The 16,528-nt window shown below is 42.8% G+C and overlaps 1 protein-coding gene across 1 annotated transcript in view; it reads left to right on the forward strand.

Moving 5' to 3' along the window:
- HHIPL1 (HHIP like 1) overlaps positions 1-16,528 on the forward strand; it is a 472,587-nt gene that overhangs the window by 223,198 nt on the left and 232,861 nt on the right. The gene's annotated exons all lie outside the window — the stretch shown is intronic.

A 16,528-nucleotide genomic window follows, 5' to 3' on the forward strand; every position in this document is an offset into this window, starting at 1 on the left:
AGGAAGCTGTCGGGTGGAGACCAGACACCGGAAGGGACTGGGACGCTGCCAGGGTGGCAGGAGCATCTCTAGTTGGTCCGCTGGAGTGGAACCAAGACCGTACAGACAGAAGCAGGCATCCAGAGGTGAACCGGAGAGAGGGAGCCAAAGCCATTACGAATGTGAAGGATTCCGAGGCAAGAGAAGCCTGTGATACGAGTTGCATGTGAACGGGGGAGAGTGAGCTAGTGTTTGGGGAAACCGCTGCAGGAGACTGCAAGTACACTGCAAGTACCGACGGGCAGAGGAAAGCACATGGCCCGCGTCGGGAAACCAGACCAACAGATGTAAATGGCTGCAGAGATGCCATAGCAACACAACATTGCACGGGAGCCACAAGGAGTCCAAAGGAATGCTCCCTGACCCACCAGAAGCCGAGACAATGCAACTAAAATGTAGGAGGTCTAAGGGCTAATGGAGGGAACAGAGGGTGAGGTGTACAGAGTCTCTGAGTCAAGTAGCTCAAAAAGGTGCAGTGACCTCACTATAGAGACAATTAAGAAAGCCCATTATAAGACAACCTGGGTTTGGGACCCTGTCAGTAATGAAAGGTTGAAATATAAGAAAGAAGGAAGAAGTAACTGAACTTTAAATTATGTGAATACAACAGTACTTGGCAGGGGAGTAATCCGGGCCTGTTGGTTGAAAGTGAGTAAGCAGCAACAGCAGACATTACAATACTTGGCATGGGAATGAACTAAGTATTGCTGGAAGTGAGAGCAGTACTTGGCAGGGTAGTAAACCAAGTCCATATATGAGAATAAGAGACTGTGAAAGTAAGACATGAATACAGAACCTGGCAAAAGAGTAAACCAAGACCGTGTTTGAAAGTGAGTACCTGTTGAAGAAAGAAAACGGGTCTACCACCTAAGGTCAGGAACCCACGAGAGTTTGGAGAAGCATCCAAACCACTTTTCTTCATTGCAGTGCCTGATAGAGAAGAGAACCAGGTCTGCCAACCAGGGTCGGGACCCACAACAGTTTGGGAGAAACACCCAAACCACTCTTCTTCATTGCAGTGCCTGGTCGAGAAGAGAACCAGGACTGCCAACTAGAATCTGGGACCCACCACGATTGGCGAAGCATCCACACCATTCTTCTTCGTCGCAGCACATGTTCGCAAAAGGAACCAGGTTGATCATCCAGGATTTGGGACGCCCAGAGACGGATGAGACGCCTGAGAAAGGCTGGTTGGGGAAGGGAGACATTCCCCCAGCAATATGTGAACTGTGTCATAAGCCTAGGGAAAGGTGGGTAAGGAAGGCATTCCCCAACAGTTGAACTATACTAGAAACCCAAGGAAGGCTGAGTAAGGGAAACATGTACTCTACCAGTTGAAACTGAACTTTGCGAACTTTCAAACCAAGAACTTTCTGTTGTCCAGGGCAAGGGAGCCATTCCCCTGGTTCATGAATATATCCTTTTTATTTAGTTTAGCATAAAGTGTGAGGGACAGAGATAGGATGCTGACATAGGAATGTGGGCTTTTACTTTTGACATCCTGACTGTGACATTAGTATTTCTGTTGAGGCAGGGAAACCCCTCTTAAGAGATGGGGCAAGATAGGTGTTTCTTTTTATTTTCCCACTTGAGTAAAAGTATATACCAATCATGGTGACCCCTCTGTGTCAGAGTCTTACTTCTGCATCCTTGCAACTCCTAGAACTCCACTAACCTTAATATTTAGTTTCCAGATGGGGAATGTTTTGTGTTCTTGCGAATCAGTTGCATTCACTGTCAGTGTATCCTTTCTGAAATAATCAAGACAAACACATTACTCTAGTCTATGCCCTTAACCACTTGGCATGCCAAATGCATTGAAAAAAAGAGATTTAGATTCCCAAGTGGCAACTAACCACAAAGCTTAGTTTCCAAGTGCGCTCCATTCCTAAATTCTGCTCTCAACAGTCGTTACATATCACCTCCAACTTAGTCATTTCCTGCCATTGATTGACACCAATATTCGATTAAAATAATTAAAATAGCCTAGTTAGACCAGAGGATATGTACTACATCCAGACAATTTTGCTTTGATATAGTGTCTTTTATTTCACTGATTGCATCCTATATCTTTTTCCCAATAATCAGAGCACTTCATGCTTTGATGCATATGACCTCAAACACTATGTGACTTTAAACTTAGTGTTTAAGCTTTAAACCACGTTCTCCCTGCAGTCCAATTTTAAACATTGCACACATTACTTATCTCATCTTTTGTTGCAACTACTCACATTCTGTTTCCTTTTCATAGTGAGTGAGGCAAGAATGAGTTTGTCTACCTCAAGCACATCACTTATCTTGTTTAGGCTGCGCTATGTTTTAAATCTGATCACCCATATAATGGTGTATTTCTCTATAGCATAATCTTCGCAACCGTCTAAACTATACTCTCATAAAGAGGCTCACCTGGCATTCCATAGCGTTCTGCACCAGGAGATTAATTTTGGCTCTCGAGCTGGTGTCCTTGGTTGCGATGAAAGTGAGATGTGAAAAAGGCCTTGATGTGACGAACATACGTCAGTGGACGTAACATCATGCTGCGTAACATGCCGGTGGGCTATACTGCATATAATATGTGTTGAAGTCACTCTATGAAATGAGTGGGCCCCATTCAATGCTTGTGTTCAGAGCATTGTTCACCGCATTAAGATTCTGTATCCATTTTTGTTCAACTCTTCTTAAGGAAACATTTCTATCCCCCACGTGGATGGGCCCTCACAGTGTGAATGACAAATGTCATTCAGTTTATGATTCTTTAATATAATTCTTTAATATTCTCTGTGGTTTGGAACCTGTGAAAGGGCACTTTAAGTGTGGTATGACAAATCTAGCGAAGTTTTCACTGGTTCCCTGGGGAAAATCTCCCCTCATGTGGCCATAAAAAGGCAGAAGCTACCTGACTCTGACTCTGGGGGTGGTTATCTGTGAGAGGGCCATGTAGGGGAGGACAAACTCCAGGGAGGCAAACTGAGAGCCCTAGATCAGAACAATCCCTTACCTGCATACCTGAGTGACCCACATCCCCTTCTTGTATGGCTTATTGTGATGTGAACAAGGAATCCTCATGTTTTCCCAATCATCAGACTTATATATCTCCCTCGGCCTTTTTTTAGTACTGAGACGAGGAAGATGGATGGAGCAATGAAGACAACTGGAAGTGATAAGCCCACACTGCGCTCTAGTTGTTGGAAAAGGCTAATCAGTGCCGGGACATTCAAATATGGCACAGGTGAGCAGAACAGGAGGCTGACTGCTCCCAGCGTTGGTTGGATACAAACAATAGGTGTGCCCCAGTGTGCATGCGTGGGCAGGGGCAGTATAAACATTCAAAACAAAGAACCTAAGAAAGGAACCCACGCCGATGACAGTCCTAAATTCTGTCAATAATTTCGGTTAAATCTCCATATTATTATAAGGTGTGTGCTTTCAAAGTCACAGGAACAATAAAACCAAAGGAAAATCCTAGGAGTACATGAACATAAATTTATTATACAAAAAAACATATTTTTTAAGAATTTCAGAATGCTTTTTACACAGGTTTAAAAGACATAGCAAAAAAATGAAACAGAAACATAAAGCATAACATTCATCATGTGTACATTATAATTTAGTCAGAGAAATGAAATAGGATATTATGCAAAAAAACAATTAATGAAAGAACAGAAGCCCAACAGGAAAGCAATTGTACCTGTGGGCTGAATATCACCAGGGTGTGTAAAAAATTACCCTGGTTTAGACAGAGTGAAATTATTCACAATCAACTTATGTCATATGGTTATTTTGCCATATAATTAACTGCCAACGTGTATGAAATATCGAAGATTTGTTCCCAAAGTGCTTCTAGAAGGGAGGGGAACAAAGCGCAAGGAGAAACACGTTTCGGCGGGCCTGTACAGGCTAGTGTGGTCGAAGTCTTCCTCAGGGCAGAATAGATGTAATATGGTGATTAATCCCTAAAGGGGGCAGAAAAAAATTGAACATGATTGGTACAACTAGTACTCTATAGGGAAAATTACAAAGGAGTGTCGAGGTTTTTTGATACTGTTGACAAACGGACGCGGGACACTCGCCCTATGAATATATGGAGGGCAGGGGAATGCCGCGTGGTTGCTATCCCGGTGTGCCAGGACTCTTATACTGCTTGTGAAAATGGCCAGCTGGGCAGGGCCAGGGCCGAGACTTCTGCTTGCTGTGCTGGAAATCCAACAAATATAGAAGCAAGCACATGAAGAAAAGTAAATTTCAGAAAAGAGAGAAGAGGTCATTATGTTCAGTATTGTGCAAAAATGCATGCAGGCATCAAAGGATGGTGTGATGGATTATACTACTGTACATGCACCATGTGTCAGAGACTGCCTGAAGAGAGGATACGGGCACGGAGGTGACCATATGCTATTTAAGAAGAAGAAGGAAATAGATGTGTGAGAGAGACTAGAGAACGGCAGACACACTAATAGGTTCCATGTGCAGGGTGGCAGAAGAGGGAAAGGGGCGCTACCCGTGAAAAAATGGTGGCCGGTGTGAGACACACTAACAAAGTATACAGGGGTACGGAAAAGATCATGAGAAGATTACCTTGGAGCACGGTATCAATCAGTGCTGGGTGGAGAGAAGCTGTGAACGCCACAGGTCAGTCCAGGAGAAACTGATGTGGCGCGGTCGACATGCTGCAGTACAGAGATTACTGTGAAAAAGAGAAGAACAAAAAACGCCCGGGTCGAGCAGTTACAAACTGGACATTAGATGCACGTTTGTATGGGTGGCAAAGACAATATAGTTGCATCGTCTATAAAATGGAGGGTTGGATCACCTGTAAGAGTAGAATTGAAGGCGGCCTCATGTTTGCATAACAAGAAGAACTGGTTTGTGGGGAACGCAATGTCTTCCACGGAGCACACAGTAAATGTCCGTCCCTTTACAAAAAACATGCTTGGTATGCTTACCGTTTGCGCTTAGAGCAGGAGTGTAGAAGACTAAGGCACACGGCGAAAAGCGGAAATGCCGTGTCATGCAGGAAAGTCAAAACGAGGGAGCCTGCACCTGGCGAGCAGCTGCAGCCGAGTAACGCTGACTAGCGTACTCGCGTGGTGGTTGTCATGACAACTTCCCTGTAAATAGCTTGGAAGGGTGTGTGACTGGCGCCAAACTGTGCCTACGTCTCCTGGTAGGAGCATATCTAGTTGCATCGTGGCCAATGGCGCGGGGGTGGGGCACGTATTGTGTCACAGTGCCTCAAGACTAATGGTGCAAGGGGCGGGGCAGCTGCCTCGTCGAGAGTGAGCACGGAGAAATCGTGGATACGCAGCTCAGTAAGGTAAAAGGGCTGTGTAGGCGTTTGTATGAAAACGGCAAGCAGAACCCATATGTGAAATGGTGTGTAAACAAGGGGAGGAAAGATGGAGCCTAGTAGAATGTTAGGCTCAAGTTGCACACGGACCCCGCACAGGAGGGGAACAGCCGTATTCACCCGGGAGGATAGCTCAGCGGCAGCGTGCGCGTCTTGGAAGCAAGACGACACGAAGCAACAACAAGTTCGATCCCCGGGTCCGCGCTTAGAAACCTTTGGGTGTTTAAGCGCGTTATAAAGAAAAAAAAAAAAAAACACACAATTACGCAAGACAATTCCTGTAACAGCGCCTCGATGCCTGCGGGCTGTGTGAGCGCTTTATAAATGTGAAATAAATAAATAAACAGCCAGGGTTGGTGGAGCACCCTGAGAAGGGCGATCCCCGTCCCTGGTGGCAAGGGCTGCTACCGACGACAGGATCGTCTAACAGGGCTGTACGTGAGGTCAATCACAGAGACGGGGGCTGCACAGTCGGATGAACCAGACATGGGTAGAAAACAAATCCCCAGAGTAAGTGGAAAAACCGGGGTAGCCGGCAGATCAAAGGGCAGGAAAAGGATGTCCCAAAAGTAAGGAGGGCCATGAAAGGCCAACTTACATGGGGGAGGTTATATGCATAAATGTCGGCCAGTTGGTAGGCCAGTCAAGAGGATCATATTGGAGGTATGAATTCCTCATTCAATCCATTGTGAAAAGAGTCCAAGCGATGGATCCAGCGGGCTTCTTTAGATAGAAGACTTGCAAGGGCATTGGTTGAGTTGACAACTATGTCAATAATCCACCACGCAATGTGATCAACAGAGTGATGTGATTCTATAAAGTGGCATACTAATGGGGCACTCATGATCTTGCATCGGATTCTGGAACAATGTTCACAAATCCTGATGTGGGCTGGACGCATCGTCTGGCCCACGTATCTGAGGCCGCAGGGACACTCAATCACATACACCACTTGTTTGCTTTTGCAATTCGTGAGGTTATGGAGAGTCCAGGGTCTGCTGTTGACCAAAAAGTCTTTGGTTTTCCTGGTTAATTTACAGGCTGTACAATTGCCACATGGAAAGTGCCCCGCAGCACTCCTTAAATTCCATAGACCCACCCTCGGTGCTGGTTTTATGAACCTCGAATGAACGAGGTGGTCCCGTAGGTTCTTGGCACGTTTATACGCAAATCTAGGGACTGGCTCATCCTGTAGACAAAGACGAGTCAGTGGCCAGTATTTGGAAATTAGTTTGCGTATTTTCTGTGAGTGGGTTCCATATGTAATCACACAGGTCGTCCTGGTGTTGAGGTCCGGGGTTTGAGTATCAGGTGTCAGTAGGGCCTCCCTGTTATAGAATCTGGCACGCTTTTTAGATTTAGAGATTATATGCCGTGGGTACCCTCGCTGTGTCAGTCTGTTGTCGAGGTCCTGTGCATGGTGGTAAAAATCTTCAATCTCAGAACAATTGCATCTAATTCTGAGAAACTGGCCAAATGGAAGATTCTCTCTGAGGTGTCTCAGATGGTCACTAGAAAAGTGAGGTAGGGTGTTTGTCACTTGGTTTACAGAAAAGATTATATTTTATAAGCCCTTCCTTGTGTCATATTTCTAGATCCAAAAAATTCACCATGTTGTTGCTGTATTCCATAGTGAATTGGATATCAGTGTTTACGTTGTTGAGCCACACTAAGAAATTATCAAGGGTGTCTTTTGAGCCCTCCCAGATGAAGAGAATGTCATCTATATATCTCTTCCAGTGATGGATCTGTCTTTTGAATGGGTTGTTGTCAGCAAGAACGTTGGTCTCCTCGAATTCTGACATAAAGATAACAGCTAGGCTTTTATCTGAAGATAGAATTGGCCATCAAAGTCGAAGTAGTTCTTACTCAGGGCCAATGTTAGTAGCTCAGTGATGAACGGGACCGGGACTCTATTCTGAAGATCGTATTTAAGGAGTTGTCTCCTCATGCATTCAATAGCCTCGCCCTGTGGTATGCTCGTATATAGAGATTTAATGTCCATAGTTACTAGCAAGTGCGATGTTGGATCAAAGGGTAGGTCTTCAAAGGTTTGAATGGCATGGGTTGTGTCACGTATGTATGTGGGGGTCAAAATGCTGATGGGTTTTAGAAAGTAGTCTATGAATTTGCACACTGGTTCGAGGATCGAACCGCACCCAGATACGATCGGCCTGCCTGGTGGATGGGCACTATTGTTGTGAATCTTGGGGAGGGCATAGATGGTAGGTACCCTCCCTTGGTTATTGGTCAGGAATTCAAACTCTTTTTTGCTGTTCCAGTCTCTTTCCCATGTGTATTTAGAGATTTCAGTAATCTCTTTAAAAATACTTTTCGTTGGATCTTGTCTAATTTTCATGTAGCTTAGGTTGTCAGCTAGAAGATCATTAACCATAAGTAGATATTGGGAGGATGTCATCAGGACGATGCCACCGCCTTTATCTGCTGGTTTTATGACCGGTGATGTTGCTGCTGGTTTTATGACCGGTGATGTTATGACCGGTGATGAACTTAGACAGTTCAACAATGGCCAAGTTTTCTTCTTTAGATAAATTATGGTGGTAATTAGCTTTTTCTCTTTTGAGGGAATGTAGGTCCTTTAAAACACATTTCTCAAAGGTGATCATTTCAGGTCGTACCTGATGGTCCTGAGGGCAGAAAGTGGAGGGTACATGTAACCCGGAATCGGGATCCATGTCTTCCTGATCTTGATCCACAAAAAAGGCTTTTAGTCGTACCGTGCGAAAGAATTTCCGCACCTCCATTTCGGTGTTAAACCAATCGGTTTGATGTGTAGGGACATAAGAGAGTCCTTTTGAAATGGCTCATATTTGTATTCTCGAGAGGGCGAAGTTGGCAAGATTAAAGATCGGTATAGGTTGTTCGTCTACCTGGTGCGTCTCCTGCGACCTCGAGGATTGCGCATCATTGGTGGGAATTGATTGTACCACGGGGGTCCCCAACCGGGGATTCCCATCATCCCACGTCCTCCTAAAAAAGGGAGTGGTGGTGGTTGTTGTGGATAATTGCCAAAGGAGCGGGGTTGATTTTGGCGACTCTGGTCGTCCGAACCGCTGCTGCTGGAGTTCGAAAAAGAAACCCATTTCTTCCTGTATCTACCCTGGTTTTGTGAAGGTTGTTGGGTTTTGGCTGTCTCTCTAGCTTGATCCGTAGTATAGTGAAAGACTAGGTCTAGATTAAATTCCTTTTTGTCTTTACCCAGCGTTGGTTGGGACATAGGAGGAGAGGCGTTGACGCCCGAATCAGAGAGGCCGATGAAACCAGCTTCCAGCAAAGTCGGAAAGAGGACGTTTTACCGCAGCAGTGCAAAGCGGTGACCAAGGAACTGATGAGACGCATTCCAGGTCAGCAAGCAGAGAGAAGAGAAAACGGTAACACGTGAGGGACATCGGAGCTGCCAGTGAAGAACGGTAAGCCCAAGGAAGGCAAATTGGATACCAGGGTGCTTCAGGGCAAATGCTGCATACCGTTGACAGCACGAGAAAGCCCAGATAAGGGTGCTGAAGTGTTTGGCAAGAAAACTGAGACTGTTGAGAAAGGGTTGGTGACCCAATATGCGAAAAACCTAATTTGTTGGCTACAGAAGAAGGTGAAGGGTGAGCTGAAAAGTCCTGGCATGAGGGTAAACCAGGAAAACTGCACATCTGGGACTCGCACCCATATGGGAGGATAAAAAGCCATGGCAGGAGAGTATACAAGGATTTTGGAAGAAATAACGAGTCTGATGACTCATGCTGAGATGGAAGGCTGGATAGACAGTGATGAGAAATTATTCTTAATACAATCTAATCCGACTGTCCCAGCCTTATACTGCTTACCTAAAATGCATAAAAATGCAACTTGTCCTCCGGGTAGACCTATCGTGGCAGCAATCGGGTCAGTGTTGGAACCATTGTCGGTTTACGCAGACTTTTTCTTGAGGCCCTTTGTTACCAAAATGAACTCATACATTCAAGACACGACACATATGATCCATATTCTGGAGAAGGTGAGTGTTATGGCGGATGACATCCTGGTAACATTAGATGTGGAGGCATTATATACGAGTATCCCTCAGCAGAAATGCATTGACATCATGCATACCTTTTTAGAAAAACGAGTTGATAAAAAGGTTCCGTCTAATTTCATCACTGAATGTATCAGAATAGCCTTGACTAACAATTACTTCATTGTTAATGGTACCTTTTACCTACAACAACATGGTACGAGTATGGGGTCAACCTTTGCTCCAGATCTGGCCAATCTTTTTATGGATGATTTAGAGAATCGCTCAGTTTACGCAGAGACCAATCCATTTAAACACTTAATGAAAACGTGGCACAGGTATATCGATGACGTCTTTATGTTGTGGTCTGGGAGTATACATGATTTGACTTTGTTTTTGACATGGTTGAATGCACAAGAACTATGCATTAATTTCACCATGACCAGTAGCAGCAATCAGATTGCCTTTTTGGATTTAGAGATCTATAAAGGAGATAACAACACAGTGGGCACCAGACTGTTTAGAAAACCAACAGACAAGAACTCTTTACTGGTGTTCGACAGTTATCATCCAGCGAGTTTGCGCGAAAATTTACCTTTCGGTCAATTTCTACGTATTCGTAGAAATTGTACTCAAAGAGAGGATTTTGATTCAAGTAGCAAAGACCTGTCCACAAGATTGAAAGCCAGAGGCTATCCGTCTCATGTAATAAGGAGATCATTGAAAAGGGCTAGAAACACTAATAGACAGGAATGCCTTATGAAACGACCAAGGATTAAAGAAGACAAAGTTACGTGTGTATCAACTTTTACACCCATAAGTAATGCGTTGCGACGCAGTATACTTAAGAACTGGGGGATGATAAACACGGAGGATTTCACGATAGGCAAACCACGTTTTGCTTTTAAACGGATGACGAATTTACGCGATAAATTGGTCCACACATATGATTCAGCCGGTCTGGAAAAGAATCTTTCCCAGTCTACATTGTGGAACACACAGCCTGTAGTAGGCCACTACAAGTGTGGTAAATGCTCAGTGTGCTGCCTTACTTCCAACATAAAAGAAATTGATCTAAAGGGCAGAAACTGGAAACTACGTATGTTTTCCAACTGCAACACAAAATGGGCGATTTATGTAATAATTTGTCCGTGTGGTTTATTGTATGTTGGAAAAACAAAAAGACCCATACGACAAAGGATCTGTGAGCACAGATCCTGTGTTAAAAATCATGTACCAGATAAGCCACTGGTAGCTCATTTCGATGTAGCTAAACATACACATGAAGATATCCGGTGGTATATCATACAGGTGATTGACCCCCACCCTAGAGGAGGGGACAGAGATTTGAAATTAAGAAAGATTGAACAGAAATGGATTTTTGACCTCAACACGGTAAAAGATGGCCTCAACATTTCCATTGAGTGGGGGTTGTTCATTCATTAATATATAAACAGAGGCATACATGAACTAAATGTCCCATAAACAAGTAGGATTGGAGACCGTGTTGTGACCACATGATATTGAAATGGAGCACGTGGGTCACAAAAGACTAGGTGTGTTATTTCACGTTGCTTTATATGAACAGATAGTTTTGTTTATTAATTGAGATATTGATTAACACCATGGTACGCATCATGAGTAATAAGCGAGACAATGTTGCGATGCCTTTTTCGGCATTTGAAACCATCGTTGTTGTAACCATTGTTGCTCCTATGAATAGGAACGAGAGGTTATAATAAATAACATTATCTGGACCACATATCCCATGAGTAACCGGGACTTGAGTAGTCCATCACATGGACGCTAGCACGTGATCACGTGAAACAATGATCGATCACGTTTTTGACGAAAAAGTATCAGTGGTCGAATAACATTCATCCGCACGGGTAGGTAGAAGGTGACGGATTGACCCATAACAAGGTACTTTTTCGATTGCACAATGAATATAATAGAATAGAGATATTTGGGATGGTGGTTTAAGTAACTGTGACATTGTGGCACCGCAGGGTGCGTAACGAGGGTTGTAAGCTTTTTTGTTCCCACGAATAGGCACGAGAGGTTATAATAAATAATATTATTTGGACCACATATCCCATGAGTAATCGGTACTCGAGTAATCCATTGGATGCACGTCAGTATGTGATCACGTGAAACTATGATCGATCACGTGATTTATGAAATAGCATCAGCGGTCGAACAACGTTTCTCCGCACGGGCAGGCATAAGGTGAAGGATTGACCCATAACAAGGTAAACTTCCGATTGTGAAATGAATATAATAGAATAGAGAAACCTGAGCTGGCGGTTTGAGTAACTGTGGCATTATGACATTGCAGGTTGTGTCCCTCGATTTCGTTGTATATGAGGAAAACTAATACGACGAGGTGGAAGTATTGAGAAGACGTGAGTCATGACCACGCCGCAAAAACATTGGGACCAGTCGCTCAGTTATACGGCTGGTAAGAGTGTTGAATGTTGCAATAAGAGACACTGTGTATATATTAGACGATACGGCCGAACATGTTGATACATTCCTTGTGGAACCGAGAGTACGGTTGATGTGAGAATAAGGTGGAGTAAAGTAGAAAAAATGGGGGAGAGAAAGTATAGTAGGGAGAAATACTAAATAATGAGGTCATTCTTCCTGTTTTCAATGAAGTTGCAATGAATCATTGAATAAACTAAGACAATAGTGGTATGCCAAAAGATGATGGCACAACCAATTGTTTGGACCCAAAGGAAAAGGGGTTGAAACGAAGCGTATCCAGGTGAAATAATACCTATGGATATGTCCCTTGGGGATATAAAGATGAAAAGATGAGATAAAACATGTAAAATGGCACAGTTGTTGGAGTACATAAAATTCACACAAGAGACTTATATGTATGTTTGTTTGTTTTTAATTTTTGTAGATTGGTGGGAAAGGTCCACATCCTGTAAAATGCAATGTATATAACATCGCTGCATTACATCAAAGAATATGTGTCCTGAAGATGGGATCTAGGAGAATACAAACATCAAGTGGATTGGGTTGTATGGACAAATTGGTCTAGATTCCAGAAACACATGTCACGTGTTGGCACACTATACTTCTCATCAATGGGGAATACTATAAATGTTGTGTATAATATGATTTTGTGAAACCTCACATAGGTCATAATGTGTTAAAATGTCCACTTTTGTTCAATGAAATGGTGTATAGCATAGACACCGAGGATGGTTGTATTTTTATGGTTTTATGTGATAAAGATTAAAATATGTATATTTTTTTGAGTTACCTTGTGTGTCTACCTAAATGAGAAAAGGGTGGTTTATGTATGCAATAACTTGTTGTCATAGACAGTTTTAGAACCCAAAGGGAGGAAGCCGGATTAATGGGATGTGTTTGTTGTTTAGGAGAGTATACCAGGCACAAGTAGCTGGAACGTGATACCATGGCAAGAGAGTATACCAGGGACAGGAAAAGACTGAGAAGGTGCAGGGGCTAAAACCACTGAGTGATCTATGGAAAATATAATAAGGGAAGATCCATCGCCCTTTTGGAAGCTGTCATAACCTGGCAGGAGAGTATATCAGGGGTAGGAAAAGGAAAATGTAATAAGGGAAGAACCATACCCCTTTTTGGAAGACAAGCGAGATACAGAGAGCAAGACACTGGATATTGTAAAGAACCTTGTGTGAGTGGAGAAAACTCATGGGGGAGTCGTCCCCCTTGAGCTTGTGGAACATTCCAAGATATCAAGCGAACAACCAGAAGGAATGCCCCCTTTTCTGGTGGATCTTTATTGATCTTTATTTTCTGCTCTTTAGACATTTACGTTTGGAACTCTTGAAAGAAGCTGTAGGTGTACAGCTAGCAGAAATCCCTAGTTTCACCTTTTATTATTTTTTACACTATTAGGTTTAGTGTCTGAGCGTCAGTGTAGGATTTTGGACGCAGGACAGAGGACTTTCTTGATTTTAAAAACCTCCTGACACCGACAGTCCTTAGTTTGGTTAAGGCAGGAAAACTCCTTTTAGAGTTAGGGATAGGTAGGATTTCCCCAACCCCATTGTGATAATAAAAGTCTGTATCCAACACCAAACATGGCACTATGTTCAAGTATTACTCTTGATCCCTCACAACGGTAACTGATCAGTTTTCCCACTCGCCAAAAACGTAAACACACTAGATCTGTATGGTCTCAGGTGGGAGTGCAGGGAATTCTCAAATTGTAAAAGCACTTGGGTTCTCATAAAATGCCCTTGCAATTTAATCTACATTGGCAAAACCAAGCACAAAGTACAACAAAGAATTTGTGAACATCACTATTGCATAAAGAACAAGGTTCCCGACAAACTCTTTTGGAACACTATATATTAAAGAATCATAAAGTGAATGATTGTTTTTTCATTCAAACTGTGAGGGTCCATCAACAAGGGGGGGATAGAGATCTCTCATTAAGAAAGGTTGAAAAAAAAGGATAAAGTGTCCTAATACGGTGAATAATGGTCTGAACTCAAGCATTAAATGGGACCTATTCATTTCATAGAGTGACTTCAACACATATTAAATGCAGTATAGCCCATGGGGTATAGTGTCAGCCTCCTAAGTTGATCTCTTTTCAACGTGATAGGCTCTATGAGTACAGCAACACGCTTGTATTATCAATATTGAGTTCTGCTCTATCTGTAACTCAGCTTTGTCTCTTTTGTGATATTGTTCGTCTGTATAGAAACATTATGTAACAAATGATGTTTCTTGAGAATAAAGTCTTTGATCCATCAGATGTGGCTGGGTTAAACAACTTTGTTAAAACAGTCTTTGGAATATGTTTTTATCTAATAAATGAATGGCACATGTCAACAGTGCCGAGATCATCTAAAGTTGTGCTCCCAGGATTACATTATTGGGTATTCTTGTGCCATAGGCTTGAATTTTGTACCAATCAGAAGTACAGGTCACCTTACGCTGTGTGACATTATGTCCACTGACGTACGTTTGTCACATGAAGGGGTTTATCACATCTTGCTTTCATCGCAACAAAGGACGCCGGCTCAAGAACCAATGGAAGCTGCGGGGGGCAGGATGCGATAGAACACCAGGTGAATCTCTGTACAAGATCATGGTTCAGACGTATGCGAAGATGATGCCATAGAGTGATACACCATGATCTGGGTGATCAGATTTAGAACATAGCTCAGTGTGCTGCCGAAACAAGATAAGTAATGTGCTTGGGGTAAACAAGCGGACTCTTGGAGTGCCTCTCTGTTTGAAAAAGATACAGAGTTTTAGTAGTTGTAACAAAAGATGAGAACAAAAAACAAACTAAGTTTCAAGGTGTGCCTCACATTGAGGTTTTCTTGGAAAAAGAGATTTTGTGCACTGGTTAGTGAAAACACTTGCAAATGTATTTGGTTGTTTTTAAGAAGAATAAAAGTGAAATTGTTGTGTAGCCACCACATGTTTTGAGCTCTGCTCTTCACCAGGGCTATACTGTAATCATAACTCATGCGAACTGTAACACTAATCGTTAGCCAGTGCTTAACTTGATTGTGTATAGTTTAATTGGCTCATGTTAAAGTTAGGCTGTCGCGTCCGTCTGTTAGGAGATCTGCAGACCAAGAGTAACCCCTCGGGTATGGTGAATGGTGCGATGAAACTATACACGATCAAGTGAAGATGTGAGGCGCACCTTGAAACTTCTTTTTTGTTTTCAAATTTCTTGGTTGACATCAGGGAGAAAATGGTTTAACACTTAAACACTAAGTTGAAAGTCACGCAGTATTCGAGGCCATATGCATCCAAGCATAAAGTGCTCTGATTATTGGGAAAAAGATATAGGATGCGAGCAGCAGAAATGAAAGACACTATATCAAGGCAATATTGTCTGGATGCAGTACACATCGTCTGATCTAAGTAGGCTATTTGTAATGATTTATCATAGAATATTGGCAGCAATCAATGGCAGGAAACCCCTACATTGGAGGCAATATGAAATGATTGACCGCATTGTATCGGGCACAGAATTTAGGAATGCTGCACACTTGGAAACTAAGCTTTGCCATTAGTAGCCACTTGGGAATGTAACTCTCTTTTTGATTAATACATTTGGTATGCCAAGTAGTTAAGGGCATACACTAAAGTAATGAGTGTGTCTTGATTATTTCAAACAGGATACACTCTGACAGTGTATGCAACTGATGCGCAAGAACAGAAAACATTCCCCATCTTGAAACGAAACATTACGGTTAGTGTCGTTCTAGGAGTTTACTAGTATTACACATGCCACGCTTCACAATGCATTTTAAATGTTGATATAGACCCTCCTTGTTTTTCACACAGAGTGGGAAGTCAACTTGAGTCGACGGGGTAGCCGTGAGGAGAATAAAGCCTGTTGCTGAAGAAATACATTGTCCCGATGAAGGCTGTTCAATTTAGTTGAGAAGGAAACATGGGAGGGGTGGATTTCCTTATAACCACCTATATGGAACTTCTTAGATTGTAGTTTTGAGTCACTTAGGTGACAAAGCGGTGTAAAAAAATATTGTTCATGCAATTAATTCATAATTTGATGAGTAGATTCCCCCGCGTGGCAGGGTTTCACCTAACGTAAAAATCAGAAAATGAAATGTAGAAAGTTTCAAATTTGTTGATTTTCACATGAATACTAACCCCCTTGCACTTAATGCTCTTTTTGCACTCTTTTGTATTTTGCACTTATATTGTTTGCATTTGTATTAATTAATCAAATGTATTCTTTTAAGATGGTAATGTTTTGAGTATAACTTGATGGTTGAAGATGAGGTTTATGGATTACATGCAAGTGAACTCTGGAACTGGGATCAACTGCAGAAGAGGCGGGGTAGCCTACTCTATTTTGAGATGTTACTTCAGGTCGTTGGGCTACAAGAATGTATGTTGACGCCAGAACCTATGCATTTCTCACTAAGTGGCGTTGTGGGGGCAGCCTCGGACCACTATGAAGGCAACAGGTTGATCCATTGGCCTGCCCCATGCAAATGTTGCATTGTCACTTCATGTTTAAAGACTAGGGATATGGACTTTGCTGAGCTGGCCCCTATAAGGGGGTTGGGGAAGACTTGCTTCTTCATCTGGGATCCTGGAACAGATGTATATGCTATAGGTCCACA

This window comes from Ambystoma mexicanum, chromosome 14, assembly GCF_040938575.1.
Source record: "Ambystoma mexicanum isolate Mex_15411 chromosome 14, UKY_AmexF1_1, whole genome shotgun sequence".
In the NCBI taxonomy this organism is placed as follows: Eukaryota; Metazoa; Chordata; class Amphibia; order Caudata; family Ambystomatidae; genus Ambystoma; species Ambystoma mexicanum.